Source organism: Sminthopsis crassicaudata, chromosome 1 (genome assembly GCF_048593235.1).
Source record: "Sminthopsis crassicaudata isolate SCR6 chromosome 1, ASM4859323v1, whole genome shotgun sequence".
NCBI classification, from domain to species: Eukaryota; Metazoa; Chordata; class Mammalia; order Dasyuromorphia; family Dasyuridae; genus Sminthopsis; species Sminthopsis crassicaudata.
Window position 1 is genome coordinate 218,109,652 of NC_133617.1, and position 24,452 is coordinate 218,134,103.

The 24,452-nt window shown below is 37.1% G+C and overlaps 1 protein-coding gene across 10 annotated transcripts in view; it reads right to left on the reverse strand.

Annotated features, from left to right (window-relative positions):
* LDLRAD4 (low density lipoprotein receptor class A domain containing 4) overlaps positions 1 to 24,004 on the reverse strand; it is a 565,990-nt gene extending 541,986 nt beyond the window's left edge. For 5 of the 10 annotated variants that reach the window (XM_074274419.1, XM_074274485.1, XM_074274493.1 and 2 more), the window contains exon 1: positions 23,687 to 24,002. The gene's annotated coding sequence lies outside the window, so the exon portion shown is untranslated. Of the gene's footprint in view, positions 1 to 17,815; positions 17,894 to 22,972; positions 23,615 to 23,686 lie in introns of those variants that run through there. The other 5 variants (XM_074274478.1, XM_074274433.1, XM_074274470.1 and 2 more) reach the window with 3 other exon arrangements.
* Positions 24,005 to 24,452: the final 448 nt, after the last annotated feature.

The window sequence follows — 24,452 nt, forward strand, 5'->3', positions numbered from 1 at the left end:
ATGTATACACACACAGATCTGGAACTTGCTGTCCCATAGGCATCTTAAACTCAAACTTCAAAACTCAAATTCAAACATCTAAAACAAGGCTCACCAGCTTTAAAAAAAACAACAACACCTTATCTTCTTCTAAACTTCCCTGTTATTGGAGAGCACCAGCATCCTCCCAAATAGCCAGGCTGGCAACTTTAATATCATCAATTTGTTCAAAAGAAGTTAAGATTCTAAAAAAAAAGGGGGGGACACAGCCCTGGAAATGACAAGATAAAGTGAGAGGGGGTTTCAGGGAGCTCTTTCCAGGTCTGTGGAGGAGAGATAGCAAGAAATTGTGACAAAAATGTGAAAGTTCATGTAAAAAAATTTTACTTGTAATACAAAAGGAAATCATAAGACTTAGTAACCAAGAGAGAAGGGCTAGGTAATTCAGTTTGGTATAATGGAAAGAATATCAACCTTTAGGGGCAACTGGGTGGCACAATGGCTAAAGCACCAACTCTAAAGTCGGGAGTACCTGAATTCAAATCTGGCCCTAGACTCTTACTAGCTGTATGACCCTGGACAAGTCATTTAACCCCAATGCCTAAAAGAAAAAAAAAAAGAAAAATACCACCCTTGGAATCAGAGTCCCTGAGTTCACATCCTACTCATTTCAAGTCAATAAGTGAACCAAAATTCATGAAATGCCTACAATTTGCCAGGAACTATGCATCTCTGACATTTAACATCTATGTGACCTTGAGCAATCAAATATGTCCTCCAACTTCAGTTTCTTTGTCTGAACAAGGAGAGACTAAATTGCCTTTGAAGTCCTTTCCAGTTCTGACACTGTGACTCATTGTGTAAAAAGGGAGTGATTCTTTTCTAAAGTTACTTTCCATGGACTTCATCTACTTTGTATGTACCTGTTAACATACATATTGCCTTCCCATTAGAATGTAAGCTCCTTGAGGGCAGGAGCTGTTTAGTTTAGTTTAGTTTAGTTTAGTTTTGTATCCCTAGTACCTAGCACTTAGGAATTGTTGAATAGGTTTCGTTCATTGGTCAGTGAAGCCAAAAGTAAGAGGTTAAATCTGAAATACACTATTATGCAACTAGGGACAAAGGGCCATTAAATGGAATGAAAACTATTTTGCTGGAAGGGATGAACTAGAACTTGAATTAACTTACAAAAAGCTGGACAAACTAATATTCCAACAAGATCCAAAAACACCATTAAGAAAAAGGAACCCTTCCACCCCTAAGGCAGCCTGTGGACAGAAGTCCAAACCACTACCAGGAAACATGGGAAAGGAGCATGCTCAAGTACACTATTCCTCCACACTTGAGTAACAACCAAGACTGAATCAACAAACATTCATTCAGAAAGCATCTAACAATTCAAAGCCCTGTGCTAGACAATGGACATCAGAAGATGAAAAATTACCTGGTCCTTTTTATCCTTCAAGGGCTTATACTTTGTAGCAACAGATATCCTGTACATTCATAGAATACATGGATAACAAAATACATCATCACATAACATCCTAGCCTTTAAAAAAGCAGAATAAGCATTTGTCTAGGATCCTTAGAGGAAACAGTCCCCAGATATTCTTCTTGGAGCTGTTCTAGCCATGTTCTTTGGAGAGACAGACAAGATACTATCTCAAAACCATTGTTCCCAACTTTTATATCACATTTCATTAAAGCTGTATCTCAACTTCTAAAGATTACTTTTCCAGACTTATAACCTGAGAAGTTCATCATAATTTGACTTAACTATACTAATTGAGAGGACTGTTTATACTTTTAAATTGGATTCCTAGATGCTTTATTACCCTTCTTCAAATTTCTGTTGAACTGGTGCTTTTCTTAGCCCACAAGCCATACTGCTTCCAATAGACTAACCTGTGTTATAGACACAAAAGAGAGAAATATAATTTCTTTTTCTAATTCCCAATTTATCTGTGGAGCATAAATCAGATCTGAGTCTCATACTACTAATTGGTATACATGGCGGGAAAGAATAATCATCAAATTTTAAAATTATGCATCTATCTATATTTCTTTTCTCAAATGTACTTGTCTCTTTAATAAAAGCATTATTACCTGATTAAGGGCATGTGAAATAAAATATTACAAGTGAAAAGTCTCAAAGATAGTAAGTGTGATTCACATATATGGCCTTTTTAACGACATTAAAAAGTTTGACAAATCTGAATTTGATGTAAAGCTTATGAAAATTATGCATTATACAAAAGCACAGAGAGATGAAAGATTGGTCCAACTTCCCTATTTTATATATAAAGTAACTGAGGTCCAGAGAAGTAATGATATACCAAAGTTTTCAGATAAAAATCAACAGAGCCATATTGAACCCAGTACTCTGTGAAATCCAAATAGGACCTATAAATGAGCCAGAACCTCTCTGACTTGAAAATAGTATATAACGGATGGTTTTGTTTATTGATCTTTTCCCCACTGACATTAGATGGCATTTAGTCATCATCTATGACAGGAAAAAGGGAATAGACCTGTGGTGAAACAAGCTTTGTTCTACTCTTATGTTTTGCCATTAGAAAGTGATACATATTTAAATATGCCTTTTGAGTACATACCCTATCACTCCTATTAAGACTAAATGTGTCCGAGCATTAACAAAATCTGAAACTTTAGTGCTGAAGGCAGGAGGGCCTATCAATTTAAACTTTTGCAATATCATTTCCATGAATTAGCATAGGACACATATTAGCATTTCATGTTATCACTATCAATAACACTTAAAATTGTTAAAAATGTATCTTCAGTGTCAGGACAATATGTGAGCTCAAATGGCACTAAAGGACCAAATAGTACCACAATAAACATTTATTCAACACCCATTATGTTCCTGGAAGTGTGTGCTAAGCAGTGAGTATACAAAGGAAGGCAAAAAACAATTCCTATCCTCAAGGAGCTTCCAACCTAATGGGGAAACAATTTGCAAACAGCTACATACAAATAAGATGTATACTGGATAAATTGCAAATAAAACAGAGGGAAGACATTAGCATTAAGGGGAAGATTAGGAAAGACTTATTCCAGAAGGTGGAATTTTTGACTAGGACTTTTATGAAGGAAGTTGGAGAAGCTGGGAGGTAGAGATGAGGAGGGTGAACATTTCAGGAATAAGAGACAATCAGTGAAAATGCCTAGTTATATTCAAGGATGAACAAAGTGGTTATTGGTACTGGATCTCAGAGTACATCATAGTTCGTAACATGTAAGAGTAGAGAGTAAGTGAGGAGGAGGGAGGACAGGTTATAAAGGGCTTTGAATAAAAAAACAGACCTTTATCTATTTCATCCTAGAGGTGACAGGGAACCAACGGAGCTTGAGCAAGATACAGAGCTAAGAGCCAGGTACTGTCCCTAGTGGGTCTATGATCCTATGTACCTATGACATTGTAAAGAAATTCACTTCAGAATTTCATTAGATAACAAACTTTCCTCTTGAGTTTAAAAAATGGAATTTTATTTTTAGAAGAATCAAATTACATAATTTTTTTCAGGAACCAATCTGTTGTATAAAGTACCTACTAAATACAACAGTATCCAGTACGTGAGTGAAGATGACAGATGAAATAATGAAGAACCCAATAACAACTCTGTTGTAAATAAGGAGTACTAGGTTCTCCACTCTGCTTCTGGGCAAATGTATGATAGTAAGTATATCTCTACAGCTCTATTTTTCTTCCATTTGTAAAAGAAGAAGCTTGGAATAGATGATTTCTAAGTACCTTCCAACTCTAAAATTCTTTAAGTCTATTGTTCTGTATTCATCCTTATGAAAAAGCCTACATTTGGATCTTTCTAAGCCCTCTAATTTTGAAATGAAAGAACTTTTCATCCTATATTTAGGTCTTTAAAGTTGGAGAACTGTTCTGTTGTTTAAAGAGCATAAAATTTAGCTTAATAACTGAAGTAGCAAAAAAACCAAAACAAAACAAAAACAAAAACAAAAAACCACCCATGTCTGCATATTCTACACATTACCTCCACTCTTGAAAACAGACATTTATTATTTCCCCCAAGGCCCTCTTTCCCTGTTAGGAAAATATTTGGGCATTTTATCACTTTGCTAAAGGAAAGCCTGCCAAATCCACTGGAGTCAAACTAAACAAAAGTTTGTCAACCTCAGCATACATCGGCCAAAAGTAATCACAAGGAGAAATTAAGCAAGCTGAATTTTCAATCACCTAGAGAACTTCAAGCCAAGTTTCCAGCAACATAGGCAGAGATTTCCTAATGTAACTCTCTACCAGCACCCATTGCATACTCCAATCTTGCACAAAATTAATCAAGGCAATAAAATATGGGCCCAACAAAGAAGCATAGAAAGTCAGATTTTCACCTCTTTCATGGCCCTGGACCAAATATACTCTCTGCTGATGAACAACTCCACTGATCAAACCAATTACTGTATTAGCTGTGCCCAAGACCCTCTCAGCCTCTGGGATTCCATCCCAATTCCATTAGTAGTCTTCTACATGCTTCATGTTTATAAAGCCTTTGCAACCACAAGACTGCTTTTGATAAAATGGAATTTGCTTTGTATTTGAAGCAGTAAATGTACAACATTCAACAGGTATACCTAAGCTTGAACTATGGAAGGAAATAGATTGCCTGACCTAAAGGCCAATAGAGATCAGGGAAAATCAACAAGGCAGAGCCATTTCCCTGAATCAACAAGCAACGGACATCCTGAGCCTCTGGGTAGTGTATCTTAAATGGTCCAAAGCAATTCACTAAGCAATTTCACTTCTGGAAGGCCTCAATCAGGAAGCAAAATACAAACAATTCCTATCATACTGTAGTTTATTATTACACAGACATAGGCACACCCAAGGCAACTTACATTCCCAATATAACAACTCCACACTGTTGGGTCAACTGCATAGTTTGTCTTTAATTATGGGAAGTGTTGGTCTAGCCTTCCAAAACCAGAATTATGAAGCATCTCCACTATAGCTGTTGCTAACCACTCAAAGCTTTGCCATTTAAACATGGTAAAACTAAATTCTTTTCAACAGGGTTACTCACAAATGCCAAACATAATTCTTTTACATCCTTCTCAACTGATCTGTACTCAGCAACATTCTAAGTAGGTCATTAATGTACAACAGCTTGGACATTACTTGATTGGACTTTTCCAAACCTTGGAAAGGGGAGCAAGGTAAAAGTTTCTGGGTAGCAGAAACATTAGGATTTTTATCATTAAACAAGTATTAAAAAGTATGTTTGGAACAAGAACTCATTTTAATTTTCATCTTAAGGGCTAAGGAGGAAGAACTCCATTTCACAAAGTAGTAATGGAAATTTAATAGGGTGAAAGAATAGGGTATCACCACTTAAAGCTATTTAAATCCAACAAGTTTGAAGATTTGCTCTCCTAGTAGTCCTTACTTCACTGAAATGGTTTCAGATGTATCTCCATTGAAGCAAAAGTTAGAGAAGTGAAAAAAAATCCAACAAAAATATTTTATCCAATTCAGCAAATATTTATTAAGTGTCAGTTGCATGCAAGGTACAGGTACTAGGTACTAAGGATACAAGGGGAAGTTTTTCAAACAGTCTTTAATCTCAGAGTGTTAGTATTCTGTTACCTAAGAGATTCCTAACTCTTTGTATGCCATTGACCCCTTTGTCAGCAAAGCCAATGTATTGTTCAGAATGATGTTTTTAAATACAAAAAATAAAACAAAAAAGATTACAAGGGAAATCAATTATACTGAATGCTGTTATCAAAAAAGTTACTTTAAAAACAAGTTCACGGGGACTTTCAAAGTGGGGAGGGTAGGGAACCAAAATGGTGAAGTAGAGAAAGCTCTCAGCTAATCTCTCCCAACATTCTACACCAAACTACTTAAAAATGTCACCTCAAATCAAATTCTGAAGTGGTAGAGTCAACAGATGTTCAAAGGGAGACATTCTTCCAGTCTAAGACAACAAAGAAGGCTGAAAAGAGAGATCTGTAACATAGGGGAGGGGGCTGACCCAGATCCCACATGGATGCAATGCCAGTGGTAGGACTAAGTGATGGTGATACAAGCAGCAGCACCTGAGTTCTTGAGCCAGAGATGGTAAGAGGACCTGGAAACTGGTCAGAAAGATTTTTACATAGTACCCCCTGAGTTAACACTGGACAGAGGAACAGATGCTATTTGACAACTCTATTACTTATATTCACTTCTGGGGTAGAAAGTATTATTTTCAGTCAAGAGGGAATGGAAGATCTGATAAAGACCTCATTTCTCAAATATGTAAGGAACTAAGTCAGATTTTAAAAATAAGAACCATTCCCTAACTGATAAATGGTCAAAAGATATGAATAGGTAGTTTTCAGAAGAAGAAACCAAAACTGTCTACAGTCATATAGAAAAATGCTCTGAGTCACTATTAATTGAGATATGAAAATTAAAACAACTCTGAGGTACTGCCTCAAAAAATAAAAGCAAAATAGACCTAATTAAAAGAGATAAACAGGGAAACCACATTTGCTAAAAGGAGTCATAGATAATGAAGTAATATTAATACAAACATATATCCATAAAATGGCATTGCATCTAAATTATTGAAGGAAAAGTTAAATGAATTACAGGAAAAAACAGACAGTAAAATTATACTAGTAAGGCCCTCAACTTTTCCCTCTCAGAGCTAGATAAATCTAACCATAAAATAAGAAGTCAAGAAGATAAATGGGATCTTATAAAAGTTAGATATGACTGGAAAAAGCTGAATGAAAACAAAAAGGAATATGCCTTTTTTTCAGCCATACTTGGCACCTAGACAAAAATTAGCCATGTTTTAGGACATGAAAACATCACAACCAAATGTAGAAAAAAATTAAATGTATCCTTTTTTGATCACAATGCAATAAAAATTATATTCAATAAAGGGTCATAGAAGTATAGACTAAAAATTACTGGATACTATATACTTTAATCATAAAGAATGAGTACATCAAAGAACAAATGATAGAAACAATCAATAATTTCATTAAAGAAAAGGAGAACAATGAGACAATATACCAATATTTATGGAATGCAGCCAAAGAGTATTTAAAGGAAATTTTATATCTCTAAATGCATACATTAATAAGAGAGTGAAAGAGAAGATCAATGAATTGGGCATACAACTTTAAAAAAAACTTAAAAAAGAAATCTTTAAAAAAATCATAGAAAAGCAATAAATTTTAAATCACCAACTAAACATCAAAATAAAAATCCTAAAAATAAAAGGAGAGGTTAAATAAAATTGAAAGAAAAAATTATCATTGGATTTATAAATAAAACTAGGAACTGGTTTTATGAAAATAATAATAAAATATGCAAAGCACTGGATAACTTGGTTTTTAAAAAGGAAGAAGAAAAACAAATTACTAGTCTCAAAAATAAAAGGGAGGAATGCACTGCCAATTAATATGAAATTAAAACAATTCTTAGGAGTTATTTTGCTCAATTATGTGCCAGTAAAATTGACAATCTTAGTGAAATGGATAAATATTTATAAAAATGTAGATCATCGAGATCAACAGAAGAAGAAATAGAATACTTAAATAATCCTATTTAGAAGAAGAATTGAACAAATCATTAATGAACTCTCTAAGAAAAACTCCACAGGACCAGATGAATTCACAAGTGAATTCTACCATACACTTAAGAAACAATTACTCTCAACACTATATAAACTATTTGCAAAAATAGATAAAGAAGGAGTCCTACCAAATTTATTTTATGACACAAAATATGCTTTTGATGCCTAAACTAAGGAAAACAAAAACAGAGAAAGTTATAGACTAATTTCCTTAATGAATATTGATGCAAAAATTTTAAATAAAATACTATCAGAAAGATTATAGCAATATATCACAAAAATTATGTCAGGTGGGTTTTATACCAGGAATACAGAGCTGGTTCAATATTAAGGAAAACTATTAGTATAACTGGCCATATCAGTTATAATAACAAAAATCACATTATTTTATCAATGTTATTTTATCAGAAATTTTATCAGAAAATAAATTACAACACCCACTTCTCCTAAAAACTTAGAAAGCATAAGAATCAATGGAGCCTTTCTTAAATAGATAAGTAGTATCTGTCTAAAACTAAAAACAAGCATTATCTACAATAGAGATTAATGTGAAGCCTTCCCAATAAGATTAGGAATGAAGCAAGGATGTTCACTATTACACTAGTGATGAGTACATTAAAGAACAAATGATAGAAACAATCAATAATTTTATTAAAGAGAAAGAGAACAATGAGACAATATACCAATATTTATGGGATGAGCCAAAGAAGTATTATTCAATACTATTAAATAATAGTAACAAAAACTCATTTTAATTTTCACCTTAAGGGCCAAGGAGGGAGAGCTATTATTCATTATTGTATCAGAAATGCTAGCTATAGTAATTAGGAAAAGAAAAAGAAATTGAAAGAATTAGAATCGACAAAGAGGAAATAAAACGATCACTCTTTGCAGATGAGATGACACTTAGAGAATACTAGAGAATTCACTAAAAAACTAGTTGAGGCTAAGTCCTTTTGGAACTTAAGTCTGTTTCAATTGGTGTTACAATTACAAATAAACTTTGTCCTTTGACTTAGAAAAAAAACTAGTTGAAACAATTAACAACTTCAACAAAGTTGTAGGATATAAAATAAACCCACATAAATCATCAACATTACTATATACTACCAACAAACCCCAGTAGGAAGAGATAAAAAGAGAAACTCCATTTAAAGCAACTGCAGACAATATAAACTACTTAGGAGTCTGCCTGCCAAAATAAACCCAGGGATTATATGAACACAACTACAAAAAAACAAAACAAAAAAATTTTTTTCACACAGATGAAGACAGATTGAACCAACTAAAGAAATATTCATTGCTGGTGAGTAGACCAAATCAACAAAAATGGCAATTCTTCCTAAATTAATTTGTTTATCAAGTGCCATGAATAGTAATAAAATTAATCTAGAAAGAACAAAAGATCTGAAATGTCCAGGGAATCAATGAAAAAAATGAGTAAGGAAGGCAAATTACAAAATAGTAATCATGGGAGACAATCTGATACTAGCTAAGAAACAGAATGATAGATCAACGGAATAGATAGATACAATATATAGTAGTAAATAACATGGTAAACTAGTATTTGACAAATCCACAGATCCTAGGTTTTAGAGGAAGAACTCAGCATTTGACAAAAAATGTTAGAAAAACTGGAAAGCAATTCAGCATAAACTAGGCATAGACCAACAACATCTCACACTGTATACTGAGATAAGGGCAAAATTGGTACATGATTTAGACATAAAGGCTTAGTGATATTATAAATACATTAGGAGAGCATAGAAAAACATACCTGTCAGATCTATGAATGAGGGAAGAGTTTGTGACCAAACAAGAGACAGAAGGGATTATGGGAAGTAAAATAATTTTGATTATATGAAATTAAAATGTTTTTGCTGAAATCAAACTAATAAAGCCAAAATTAGAAAGAAATCTGGAAACTGGGAGGAAATAACTGCAAATTTCACTGATAAAGGTCTCATTTCTCACATATACAGGGAACTAAACAAAATTTATTTTTAAAAAATAGGAGCCATTTCTATTGAATATTGAAATATAGTAAAAGGATAAGAACAGGAAATTTTCAGAAGAAACCAAAGTTATCAATAATCACATGAAAAAATATCTAAATCACTATTAAGTGGAGAAATGCAAATTCAAACAATTCTGTGATACCACCTCAAACCTATCAAATTTACTTATATGATACAAAAGGAAAATGACAAATACCGGAGAAGTGGAAAAATTGGGATATTAATCACTATTGGTAGAGTTGTGCACTGATTTAACATTCTTTTTTATTTTATTTTAATAGTATTTTATTTTTCTAGATACATTCAAATAACTAATCTAGCATTCTTTTTATTTTCTTTTTAATATTTTCTTTTTCCAGATGCACACAAAGATAGTTTTTAACATTCATCTTAGCAAAATTTTGTGTTCCAAAATTGTCTCTCTCTCTTTCCCCTTTCTTCCTCCCCAAAACAGCAAGTAATCCAATATAGTTTAACCATGTACAATTCTTCTAAACATATTTCCATATTCATCATACTGCACAAGAAAAAATCACGATCTACATTCTGTAAAAAACAATTCTGAATTATATGTAAAGGGCAGTATACCTCAGGCCCTGAAATGGGAGATAGAATTCAGAGTCCAGGAAATAGGTTAGTTTAACTCAAACATAGAGTGACTGACAAGAAGGATAATGAAATAAATCTTGAAATCCAGTCTGTGAAAGGCTTTAAATTCCAAGCTGAAGAACTTGTATTTTATCTTAGATTTAGTAAGGAGACTCTGAAGGTTCTTAAACAGAGAGAGTGACATGGTCCAACTAATACTTTAGGAATATTACCATGGCTGCTGTGTGGAAGATTCATTATAGAGGAAAGAGACTGGAAGGAAGGAGATCAATTTGTAAGTTTAAATGAGAGAGATGGTGTGGTGACTAAGTGAATGGAATAAATAGAATAATGTGCTCTCCCCACTATAAATTGCAAGCTCTCCATATTTTGGAAGATGGTCTTTGTGAGTAATCATGACCAAAAAAAAAAAAAAGTTGCAATATACCACAAAAATGTTTGGTGATAAACCTATCTACAGAGGTGAGTTCGGGAATGATGGATGCCCAATACATTAGAGAACCTATTCTCAAAAAGTCCTTTCAGAACAGTAGACCCACCCAGAGTTTTTATTTTACTGACCTCATATTCTGGGAAAATTTGAGGATGGGAAAAAACAATGTCATAGGGAAGGATACAGAATTTTTTTTACTAAGTATGGAGTCCATGAGTTGATCAAAAAGGAAAAGAACATGTGCTGAAAAGCAGAGATGAGGAGCTAATTCAGAGACAGCATGTTGAATTCAAGGAATAGCAAGTGGTCCAGTTTTGCTGGCATGTAAACTGTGTACAGAGGGGGTGATATGATATAAGGCTGGAAAGACAGAATGGAGCCAGATTGTACAACACCTTTAATGTCTGGCCAAGGAGTTTATATTTTATCTTAGCAGCAATAGGGACTCATGGAAGATTTTGGGAATGGGAACAACATTGTCAGCTTGAAATTTAGGAGGATTATTTTTGTAACCATGTGAAATCTTGTTTGGAGAAGGGAGTTGCAGGGAAACAATTAAGAGGCTCTTCACATCCTCCAGATTGGTGAAGATGAAGATCTGAACTCAAGTAATTGTGTAAAGGAAAAAAGAAAAAAGAGGTGGCTGGTATAAAAAGATGCTATCAATATAGAATGTTATAATTATAAAATTCATTTTAAAAAAGGGAAAAAAAACAAAAAACAAAAAATATATAGAATCAGCAGGATCTGCAAACTGATTCGATATGAGGAGATAATAAAAAAGAAGGAAATATCCTTTCCTCTCCCATCAATATATAAGCTTCCTAAGGGCAGGGGATGTTTTCATATTATTATTATCCATGTTTTTTGCATTTCCAGAACTGTTCCAAGCCTGTAGCAGTCATTTAATAAATGTTTGTTGATTAAATTAGTCAAGAATAACTAACTCTAAGCTTACAAACCCATGTAAATAAACCCAGCTATTTACAACCCTCACTAATTATTCTTTATAACAAAACCTTAGCATAATTAATAAAGACAAAACTCTCTCAATCTCTTATTTCAATCAAAGATATTTGAACTTACATCTTTAAGAACAGGTGAACTGCTCTCTTCATGGTGGCAAAAAAGTAGGAAATTGAGGGAATGCCTATCAGTTGAGGAATGGCTGAACAATTTGTGGTGTATGATGGAATACTATCATACTATAAGATAAGCAGAATAATTTCATAAAAACCTGGCAAGACTTGTGTGAACTAAGGCAAAGTGAAGTGAACAAAAACAGGAGAGCAATATCTACACTAAGAGCAATATTGCAGCAATGATCAATTGTGAAAGACTTAGATACTCATCAACACAATGATCCAAGGTAAATCCAAGGTTAAATTCGGGATGAAAAATACTATCCACCTTTAGAGAGAGAGCTAATGAACTCTAAATGCAGATTGAAACATATTTTTCCTCCTTTTTTTTTGCTTTTTTGTTTGCTTTTGGGGGGTTTTTTTGGGGGGGAGAGTTGAGGTATTTTGCAATATGGCTAATATAGAAATGTGTTGCATGAATTCACATATCTAATTGATATATTACTTGTCTTCTCAATATGATGAGAAGAAGCAGGAGGAAGGAAGAGAATTTGGAACTCAAAATTTTTAAAAACAAATGTCAAAAATAAATATTACTCTTTAAAAAAATAACATTGGAGCTGCAATGGGCTCCTTAGACCTTAAAACACACTTAGATAGGGTCCTAAAATTTCTTTCTAAAATTTCACAGAATCATAAATAGCATATATGGGAGGAAGGCAAGTGAAAGAATATTGTAATATTATTAGGAGATCTGGGTTGTAGACCCAAACCTATCACTAAGTGACTGAGAAAAATTGCTTCATCTCTCTGCTCTGGACATTAGTTTTCTAAAATGATAATAATAATACCTTCCCTATCTTTTTCTTAAGATTTTCAGAGAGCATAATAAGCACAGTAGAATGAAAGCTGGATTTGAAGTTACAAGACTTGGGGACAAATTCCAACATTTCCACTTACTGTCAGACCTAAAGTAAACTTGATCTATACAATGTCTAATTACAGCTTCATAGGATTGATAATGAAGCATGCTATCCAATGAAGTGATACCCTCAAAGAACATGGACATGGTTAATTTATGGTTTATTTATTTATTCAATTGTTCAATTGTTTAAAAGGAGGGAAGGTTATATTATATGGTTTTTAAGGTTCCTTCTAATTCTAAATCTAAAACTCTATTTATCCATAACTCAAAGTACAATAAACAAATATAAGGCATTATTATTATCTCCATAAATATGTTTATATATATATACATATTATATATATGAACATATATAAAACATGATTACTTTATATATCACATATTACATGATTATAGATTCAGAAACAGAAGGGATATTAATAAACAATCTCTACTCATGATGAGCTTACATTCTAATAGGGATACAAGTATATAAAGACAGCAAAATTATAAATTTAAAAAATACATATATACATAATATAGTTAAATACAAAATAATTGGGGAAGGAGGTAATTCTGTAAAACCACTAGCATGGAAACAGTTTTAAGACTCTACCGGAGAATATGTTTCAAGTCCAACCAAACATGCCCATTGTATCTCCCCATTCTTAAAAATATAGGTTCAAATAACTCTGATGAAATCAAACTCCATTATCTTGTTAACTAAGGAAACTGAAGCATAGAGAAGGGGAAATGACTTGCCCAAAATTATACGGGTAATATGTAGAAGAAGCAGTATTTGACTTTGTTTTACCCTAAATTTTATGTTCTTCCTAAGGTACCTTCTTTCCTTTCAAAACATTACCTCAAAAAAGAACAGGAGAGAAGATGCACAATTAAACAAAATTTCATCAAGTATTGATAATCAGTTAATAAGCACTACCTATATACTGGAGAACTCAAGTTTAAAGAATGGAACAATGTCTACTCACAAAGAGCTTACTTACATTCTAAGCCCCGTAATATTTTGGATATCCCATATGTATTATCCAGGCTATGATGTGCTATGTACAAGGGAGAAACTTATTTGGGTTGGCTGGCATGACCTTTCCTGGAACAAACATGTTGAATCTTCAAGAAACTTAAGAAATGATTTCATGTTTTTAATCACTCATAAAGTAAAACAAAAAAGGTATTTTTTTCCATGCATTTAGACATCCTGGGTTTTTCTAGATAACTGGAACCTAAATGTATGGAGAATTAGTCTCTAACTCATTCCTTGACCTCTGGCAAATCACTGTAAACCTCATGGCTGAACTATATTCTTCATAAAAAGGAGGTAATAACAAATTCTGCCTAACTGCCTTTAAAAGACACCACGGACAAATTAGACAATGTCTTTAAAATATTTACGTGTCTGACTTACTGAAAAGTGAAAATGAAGCCTATAGCAAGAATGCCAGCAGTTCAGATTTATATTCAGGCTCTCTATCAAAGCCCTCAAGGGGCATTCAAGATGAAGCTACCAATGCTATCCAAGTCATAGCTGTCATTGATCAAGGCACTGTTCAAGGTGCGGAGGAAAATATAGACAAACAAGGTACATAGAGTCCTTAATCTTGGAGCTTCAGTAGCTCCCTTTCCCAAGTTGAGGATCTCACCAGAGGCAATGAGGGCAAATATGGGCAGAGAAAATAAAAAGAAGGAGGCAAGACTGGAGGATAGGCAAGTACAGAATGGAGGCATGAGAAGAAGAAGAAGAGAAAAATGAAGCATAGCAAGAAGAAAGAAGGAAAAAATACCAAGAATACAGCTGAAATGAGTAGAAGAGGAAATGAGAGGAATACTAATACAAAGAAAGAAATGTAGAGGATTTATATCACCTGACTGACAAGAAAACTATACACAATATGTTTGCCATTTACTCAACTAGGATTCATTGAAAGTCCATAACAAAATGATGGGCTAACTGGTTCTGGCCAAGTCATTTTTCTGCTCTTATCATTCAAGGAGTGATCCAGACAATTACCTACTTCCTTTCTCTCTTTGGGTCCTGCCTTAGAAAATAGTCCTCTTATAGAGAAGCACTTGCTCCTAGAGCTTACCTAGGGTAGAGCAACCAAATTTAGAAGTCACTGACTTAATGAACTTCATTTCTCTTTATTTACTAAGACTGCTACCAACCCCCTCTAAAAAGAAATGGTTCTAGTCCTTCAGTTGCATAGAAACATTGAGGTATTCCAGGAAATATAGTCTTCTCTGGAAATCTTTCCTTTAGTGAGAGCTCCCATAACTTAAGACATGCCCAGAATTCTGTCTCTTTCCTATGGTCCCAGGTACAACAATTCCTAGCTATGACTCTGCTTATCTCAATTCCTGAAAGGACTGGGAGGAGACCTTCATGATATAGACAATGCAAAACAAATTTACTTTTTACTTCATCAACTACATACTACTTCTCTAGAGTAAATGAACAATACTTGATGTAAACCAAAATCAATTAGTTGTTCAAGCTGAAGCTTTAGGAAATTTGCTGTTTGAAAAAAAGCTAAAAGGATAGGAAGTTAAATGGGCATTGTGACAATGAAATTGACCCTAAGCCTTACATGTCTGTTTGTTTGTGATTTTGTGGGTGTTTTTTTTTTTTTTCATTTACTCATGGTTGGGTTTTTTTTCTCTTAGGGCAGGTTGGGTGCTAAAGACAATTAAAAAAAATTTTGTCAAGTATCAATAATCAACCAACAAGTATTTATTGAGCAGCAACTATATGCTGGGGAATTCAAGTACCAAAAATGGAACAAAGTCTACTCACAATGAGCTTATATTCTCATGGGGAGACAAATACATATGATAGTACATACAACATAAATATAAAATTGATGAATATATACATATACACAGAAAATAAATATAAGGTAATTTGAGTGGGAGAGCAATTGGGAAGATCAAAAAGAGTTTAATGTAGAACATTGTGCCTGAGCTGGTACACAATTTTGGAGAACATTTTGCTCACATATATCAATTTTTGATCTTAAACATCACTGTTACTGCTCCCAGTCCTGAGTCGTTCCTACAGAGATAATGGCTAATCACTTGGCAAAGGTTCAACTTAATGAGGTGGCTCTATAATGTGGACAGAGTGTCCACTAACAAGTGGAATGAGACCATTAAATTCATTGCCTCTGATACCTTGCCAGCTAAGCACCCAGATTGCCTGAGATGAAAGTACATTTTACCCAAGGAGTGCCAGGCCCAACACTGCTCACCCACTTATCTCAGACCATTTCATAGTCAGTGTCTGCACCTGTAGAAATATTATAGTAAACAGTTTGAACCTGGCCTTGGTGAAATCTTGGGCCCCGAGCTAAGAACAAAGTTTAGTTTTATCTGGGAAAGGTCTTCTGGGGAAAACTTTACCTACAAGCCAAGGAGATGAAGGGAGAGGAAAGAGAAAAAGAATAGGGGAATGTGAGAGCAGAGAAAGAAACAGTAAAAGTGGAAGAAAGGGCACTTGGTTTTAAGACCTAGAAAGTCTGAGAAAATAAAAAACATAGGATTGCTATGTATGTTATTGTACTCAGAAGCAAAGCAGAAGAGTAGAGAAGAGGAGAGGAAGGAGGAGAGGAATGGAGAGGAAGGAAGAAAGGGAGAAAGAGAGAGAAAGAGGGAAAGAAAGAGAGGGAGAGAGAGAAAGAGAGGGAGAGAAAGGGAGAGTGAAAGGGAAAGAGAGGGAGAGTGAAAGGGAGAGAAGGGGAAGGAAGGAAGGAAGGAAGGAAGGAAGGAAGGAAGGAAGGAAGGAAGGAAGGAAGGAAGGAAGGAAGGAAGGAAGGAAGGAAGGAAGGAAGGAAGGAAGGAAGGAAGGAAGGAAGGAAGGAAGGAAGGAAGGAAGGAAGGAAGGAAGGAAGGAAGGAAGGAAGGAGGGGAAAAAAGAACACACCCTTTTCATTTCTGAATTGAGTCATTGAATTCCAGCTAGTGAGCAGAAGCTCAGCCATGAAGCTCTACATACCTACCTTGGGTTCCCTCCTTAGTAGCAGACAGAGCTGCACCGGGGGTTGCAGCGGGTGCGTGTCTCAGACAGCAGTAATTTATTTATCCCTGTCATGTAACATTAACAATCTGTCTGGAGCTTGGCAAGCACCAACTTGCACTGTCATATAAACTGTCTGACAAACTTAAAGTTTCTTAAATGCTTTTCTTTTCTAGCACACAATAAAGCATCATAAAATAGCTGTCATCTCCCTTTTTTCTCTTCTCCCACCAACCAAAAACATAATAACAAAAGGATCACAAAAACAGAAAAGGTCATTCTTAAATCTTAGGGGTTTCAATTTCCCTCCCTAAAACCGTGCTTCCCAATCTTAAGGAAATAAATCCATGGTGGGGGCTAGTGATGGGGGGTACACTGAAAAACTACAAAACAAAAGTAGAGTCATTAAAAATTAATAAAGGGTGTGGATGTATAGCTTCCCACCCACCCCCATTTCTGCTCATGCGGATTTGTGCCAGACATTCTGCATCCTCATTAAGTGGTGTCTGGCAGCCTGCCGGAGTTTTAGTGGGTTCTGGGAATGCCAATATATTAACCAGAGGACTTTTCGCATACCCTTTAGAGTTTTTATTCTAGAAAAGTCAACCATTTGGCACAGTGCAGCCTTATTTTTGTCCGGGAAAGCTCTTAGCTGCCAATCAAGAGAGAAATTATAGCTATGGACTTCGTAATTTCCAAGACCTATCTGGAAAACAAGCTCAGTGGAAAGAAAAGTCCTCAGAAAAACAGCTTAAAAAGCCAAAGAACCATTTTTAATAGGATTTCAAAGAAAAGCAATCCATACATATACTACATGGATATGCTGCAACACAAATACGGTTTTCAAATCCTGCTACTCTCTGGGTAGAAACATATTAATTGGAAATATGAACCCACCACAATATTTCTCTGGTAATTAATAGTACAGGTGCCTACTTGTTTCCTTTTGTTGCCTAACAACGAAGTGAACAACGCTAAGAAAAAATATCTAGCTAGGCAGAAGCAGGCCTTACTGCTGAAATTTTCCTATGATGATGGGCACAGTCTCTACATTCCTATTTTAAAACCTACATTCAGCTTACATACACACCCCCAATATAGGTCAAGATATATTTCTAGATACACTCACAGCCCTTGGAGGTAGAAACTCTAATTATGATTTTATGTTCCAGGACATCAGGGGTTTCCAGTGGGAATTTTCAGAGGGCTAAAAAAAAATAAAGAAAAGAAATCAGAGGATCATATTTACATCTTCAACAAATTAGTGTTTATATATAATACCTATTAGTACTACAGGAACATGGTGGGGGGTTAATTCTCAGATTAAAACTAGTGTTATTTCTTTAATGTTATCCTTTCTAATATATATGTGGAGTGAGACTAGGGGGAATGTGAAGAGGCCTTGCTATGCAAAAGATGACATAGGGATTAGATATTTAGTCAGGAAAAAAGGAGAAAGATGCAAAGGTCATCAGAAACCTTTGATCAGGTCAAAATTTGAAAAATATTTTCACCAAAGCTCTTTAAAATAAGCTTTATGTTCCATAGGATAAATCAATCAACTTGCTGATTACTTATTGGCATATAAGCCTCTACATATACATATATATATATATATACATATATATACATATATCAACAATTAAAGTACTTTCTTCATGAGGTAGTAAAAAGAACACTAGTTCTGGAGTCAGAGGACCTGTATTTAAACCCAATCTCTTGTACCTAGTAAGCCTGGACAAGCTCAGGGTCTCAGTTTGTCATTTATAAAATAATTGGATAAGAGAATCTCTAGAGATCCTTCCACCTCTCAATCCTATGATTTTATGCCTATGTTTCTAATTTAGATTAGAGATTACCAGGGAATGAAGAAGTCACATTCACTTCTATAAATCTGCCTGTTGAATGGGGAACTTGCCACCCCAAGAGCCCATTCAGTGAAACATTACCTTCCCCCCCCCCCCAATCAGAATGCTGTCATGTCAGGTTTCAGGAGCCTAGGCTACTAATCGAGGTCAGAAACTGTAAACACTTCAGCAGACTTGGTCCTTGGTCTCAACATGCCAAGAAAGAAAACTATTCTTAGATACTGTCTGCAGTAAGAGATAAATAAATATTTACCTATGTATGTATGTCTATGCTGGAAAGGGAGGGGGTGATTCTCAAATGATGCACCAACAAATTGGCACCAGATCCTTTAGTCAACAGCTGGCACTGGCTGGGTTCCACCATAAGACTCTGGTTATACAAACTGAGCCCCAGAAGAGGGAAGGGAGGGAAAAGAAGAAGAGAGGGAAAAAAGGGAAAGAGAGAACAGAGACAGAAGCAAACACAGAGAGACAAAGACTGAGACACAGAGAGAGAAGATACGAAAGAAAATGGGAAGAAGAGAAAAAGAAAGAAAAGGAGGTAGAGAGACAGAGAGGAATAGAACACTAAAAGACTACTAGGAACAGAGTGACTTCCCAAAAGCAAAATGCAAACATACACATACACACACACACACACACACACACACACACACACACACACTTCCCATGATGGGATAACTCTTCCAAGGGTTACTGCAGATTAAAAAACACAAGAAGTAAGGAAAGCTAAAACCCTAAGAAGAAATTTCAGTCTTTACAATTTGTATATTCTCAAATGTATTCTTCAGTCAAAGTGTTCAATGTTAAGACCAGCAAGCTACTGTAAGATTAAGCAGTTGTTAGGTCAACAAGGTTCCATTCCCACCTTCCCCCAAATCTTAAAATTCATTGCTCTTCTTGAAATACATCAACAAATACTGCGGTGCTAAAGACCAAATATTACTGTGTGATAAGCACTATTAACTAATAAGCACAGAGTTCTTGACAATTATCCAAGATTCTAAGTTATAGAGGAGTTGCCCATCATAATAGTACCCACCTCAAAAGGTTATTGTGAGGAACAAATGAAACCATAGATAAGATGGAGTTTATAAACCCTATAGCACCATGTGAGCGTTGTTATTATTATTATTATGATGAGCAACATGGCATAGTAACTAGAAAGTTGGTCTCAAAGCCAGAAAGATGTGGATTCAAACCCTATTTTTTACATTTAGGCTATTTGACACTAGGCAAGTTACTTAACCTCTTAGTACTATAGGCCACTCTCTTAATCCATAAATTACAGAGGAGCAGAACTGCATTGGTAATGGAAGTTTTCTTACCCACATGTCTCTATTATCAATCAAGTCAGCAGTCTATTCTCTAGCACTCTAATTATATTTTCCACATCACAACTTTCCCCATAAAAGTTTAGATACAACTCAGATTGGCATGAGAAATTAAATGAGAATTTGGGAGCAATTTTGCAAAAATCACAGATGACATAAAGAGGCCAACAAAAGGTATAGAAAAAGTTTAGAAACTTAGAAATGCATAAAATATATGGATGAGTGTGTATCAACTTATTTTTATCTTTTAATATCATAATAATTCTAACTTCTCTCATATGAAACGAAGCCCAAAAATTTACATGAATTTTCCAGATCTCAGGGGTACTGTACCCCTAACTCTCACAATGTGGAAGTGATGACTTTATTATATTTGTTATTATTACAATACTACTATTATCTGAATCAAGGGAAGAGATTTCTATACCAGAAGTTCCACATGTCAAAGACAACACAGGTCCAGATCCTTCCTTCTCCCACCCAAAATCCCACCAAACTATATATTAATGTAGAAATATGTATATGTATGCATATAGAATAGCTATACATTCCATGTTCTTGATGTTATTCAAAAAAAGAAGAAAAATAAAACCTCTTGTGCCAGATCTGAGGCACTGAGGCAGATTTATAGGCTAATACTCTGAAATAAACATTGTAGTTATGGATGATGATATGTATATATACAGAAAGAAAAAGAGAGATAGAGACAGAGAGATAGAAAGAAAGACACAGAAACAGAGAGAGAGGTGGTGAGAGAGACAGAGAGAGATAGAAACAGAGACAGAGATAGAGGTGGTAAGAGACAGAGATAGAGAGACAGAAAGACAGAGACAGAAACAGAGACAAAGATGGTGAGAGACAGAGACACAGAGAGGCAGAGAGACAGAGGTGATGAGAGACAGAGAGGGTGAGAGAGAGAGAGAGAACTGAACATGTACTGTACAATTAAAGTTTCTTCAGAATACACTTAGTAGACTATTCAGAGTAACTTAATACTCGGTGCTGAAGCACTAAAACAGATATAGATATGAAGAATATTTCTCCTAATGTTAGTTGGCCTAGCAATAGGCACCATTTAAAAAGGAAATTCCCCATCATTACCCTCAAGGAAAAGCATTAGAATCTGCATATTTTTATGGGCTAGCACTGTTCATTATGGCAACTTATCTCTAACTCAGTTAATTACTAATATCTCCTAAGGAATATCAACATCACATTTCAACTAGAACAATGTCTTGCACATAATAGGCATTTAATATATATCTGTGGAATGAATGAATGAAGAAATCCTAAATCATTAGAGAATCACTGTTTCAGATTAAGAAGAAGTTAAAATAGGAATGAAGAAAATCAATTGAGGAACAAAAAAAAAAAAACATGACATTTTCCCAAACTAAAAGGCTCTTTAAGAAACATATTATATTTGTTTAAAAGAAATAAAACAAACATGAAATGGATTGGCCGCCCAGACTATCACTGTGTAACAACCAGTCAGCCTTCCCTGAAGCTGTGCCTGCCTTGAAGGGGTGGGCTGACAAAGGTCCTCTGCTTTGCTTTCCTGTTGAAAGGTGCAAGCCCGGTAGTCTGGGAAACAGGACGCTGATTTACATGTCTGCTGGATATGTTCGTCCCATCACCACAGTCCCTTCATTCTAATGGAGAATCTATTCCTGCAAAAGTTTGAGTTTGTAGAGGTGTTTTCTGCCAAACAAAGAATGCTACCTTTTTTCCCCAGTTAAGAAAGATTCTAAATAGATAAATGCCTTTCTGCTACCATATCACACATTAAGCCAAAGAGCTCCGTTGTCCTTCACAATCATCACTGATCTTACCTACAGAAGAAACCTTATAAATAAACCTCAGACATTAATAAATTACTGTTTAAAAGTCTCTAGAAACGCCACTTCGCAGATATCCAATATCCAACCTCAAAACAAAGGGAAATTCTTTGATTTTTGGTTGGAAACTCATTGTTTCCTGTTTGTTCCAGGATGAGGGTCAAAGAGAAATTCAGCATGCTGGTTTCCCCTAAATCTCCTCGACAAAACACAGATTAAGTGTAATAACAGCCTAACATAAGGTATAACAGACCTCCCAGTCAGCGCAATGAGCTTGGGTGACCTTGTTTACACCAATTGATGCAAAACTGATCAATAGTAGATAAGACCGGTCAGACAAACCTAGATTTGAGCTAAGATAACCATAAGGACAGTATCTGCGAATATAAACTGGGTTTGTTTTGTGGTTGATTAGGGTTGGGTTCTGTGTTTGCATGTGGGTGCCTTTCAGATAGCTCTCTCACCTTCCTCATTTTTCCCCAGAAAAAAAGTTCTCTGCATGGTTCTTGATATTCAGGGCTTTCCCTACAGCCAAAATCACAGCCGACTAGAGTTGGTCTACCTGGGGCTACAGCCGGACGAACTCTCGGCTCCAGCTACCGCAGCTGCATTCTGTGGTATGCAAAATTAACTCTTGCCACTGCAGTTTAAAAAGCACACGGTGTTTTATAAGAGAGATACCAGACACTGTACAATGGGAACCGACTAATTATCTGGAGTAATGGTAGGAAGAATAATTTTCTGCAATAACAACGATGCTCAACAGACCGGGGGAGAGAGGGGGGGAACGGCTTGCAGTGTTTGGGATCGTAAGATGGAAAGCCCATTCACCTCTGCGTCTGGGTTGGGGAAAACCCCACGACCCGAAAGCACCTTCCTCCACTCCCGCACCATCCCGGTCAAGCCGATCCCCACCCCGTAGCACAGACAACCAGACATACTGTATGCACTTCCAGTCTCTAGGGAAAGAGGACTCGTGGACTGAGCACAGGAAGGGCGGCGGTGGCGACTCCGTTCTACTCCTACCCGATTCCAAGCCCCTACCCCACCCAGACCCTTGGAAGTTCCCCTAGGTCCAGCTCAATCCTCCTGGATGTCCTCTTGATCAGTTCCCAGTGTCGTCCTGTTCCTATTTCCCACCCCCACTCCGGTTGGACGCGCTGGCTGAACTTGGGGCCAGACGTCTGAGCCCTACCCAGACACCTACAGTCCCAGCTCCCCCGAGGGAGCTCTCAGCCTCACTCACCTGCAGCCGCCCCCTCCCTCTTAAGGACCGAGTACCGGTGGGGAGACGGAGGCAGGGAAGTGGAGAGGGGAGGGCTGCAGACAGACTCAGCCCGGGCCAGACAGGCAAGAGGGGGCCGCGCTGGAGCTGCAGACTTCCCGGCCCGACCCAAAGGCTGGTGCTCTGGGAGAGATGCCCCCGGGGCGTGCAAACCCAGAGAAGAGGCGTAGAAGGGCCCGAGGGCCGGGGCTGACCGCTGGGGACGCACTGAGACTGAAGTGTCTTGTCTCTTTAAGAGTCGGAGACCTTAAACTTGGGCCTCCCTCCCCCTCCCCCTTTCACTTTCCCAGGGACTTTCAGTCTGTCTGGCGGCGGCGGCGGCGGCGGGGACTGCGGCTCCTCCCCGGCTCTCCGGGATTCCCCGGCCCCGGCTTTGGAGCTGCGGCCGCAGAAGCTGCATCTCCACTCCTGACACCCCGGCGGGAACTCCGGAGCAAGAGAGCAGCGGAGAAGGAGAGAAGGAGGGAGGGAGGGAAGGAAGGAGGAAGGGAGAACCAACGCGGCAGTGGCGGCACTTGCCTCCTTCCCGGAGCCCCGCAGCTGCCCCTGACTGCAGCAGCAACCCCCTCCCCGGGCTGGGGAAAGGGAGGCGGGGGAGATGCGGGAAAGGGGTCGGGGAAGGTGGCGGAGGGAGGGTGCCGCTGCTGCTGCCTCTGCTAATAGAAAGTGTCCTACCTCCTGCTCTTCCTCCTCCTCCTTTCCTTCTCCTCTCCTCTTCCTCCTCTCTTTCTCCTCCTCCTCCTCTTCTTCCTCCTCTTCCTCCTCTTCCTCCTCCTGCCGCCGCCGCCGCCTCCCCCTGTCTGTCTCCAGCAGCGTATCTGTGTGCGCGGAGGGCTGTGTCTGTCTCCAACTCATTCCCAGTCTCTCCTCCTCCTCCTCCTCTTCCTCCTCCTTCTCTTCCTCCTCCTCCTCTTCCTCCTCTTCCTCCTCCTCCGTCTGTAGCTAGTCGGTGACAGGCAATGGAAGAAGGGGAAAGGAGAAGGAGGAGAAGGGAGGGGGATTTGGGGCAGGGGGGGCAGGGGGAGGAGGGGAGCAAAGTCGGGGCGGGGGGGGGGGTGGAATTGGAAGCTTCCTTCCAACCCAGCCCGTTGTGGTCGCGAGTCCTAGGCTACACTGACATCTGCCGGGCAGAGAGAGAGAGAGAGAGAGAGAGAGAGAGAGAGAGAGGAAGGAAGGGAGAGGGGAGAGAAGGAGGGAGAGATTCAAGTTCAAGCAAGAATTAGAGAGAGACGCCGTATACTTCGGGACCTGTTAAGGGTGCAAAATCTGAGGGAGGAGGTAGTTTTAGATTGGGTCCCTAATGGTGACTACAACCTTAAGAGAACGGAATTCTTCCTTTTAAAGTACCGCATTTGCGATTATTTATCAACCTCCCCTCTGATGAATATTAGTTCATTTCATCATTTCATATATATGCTCTTGAATAACCCGTGCCTGTGGA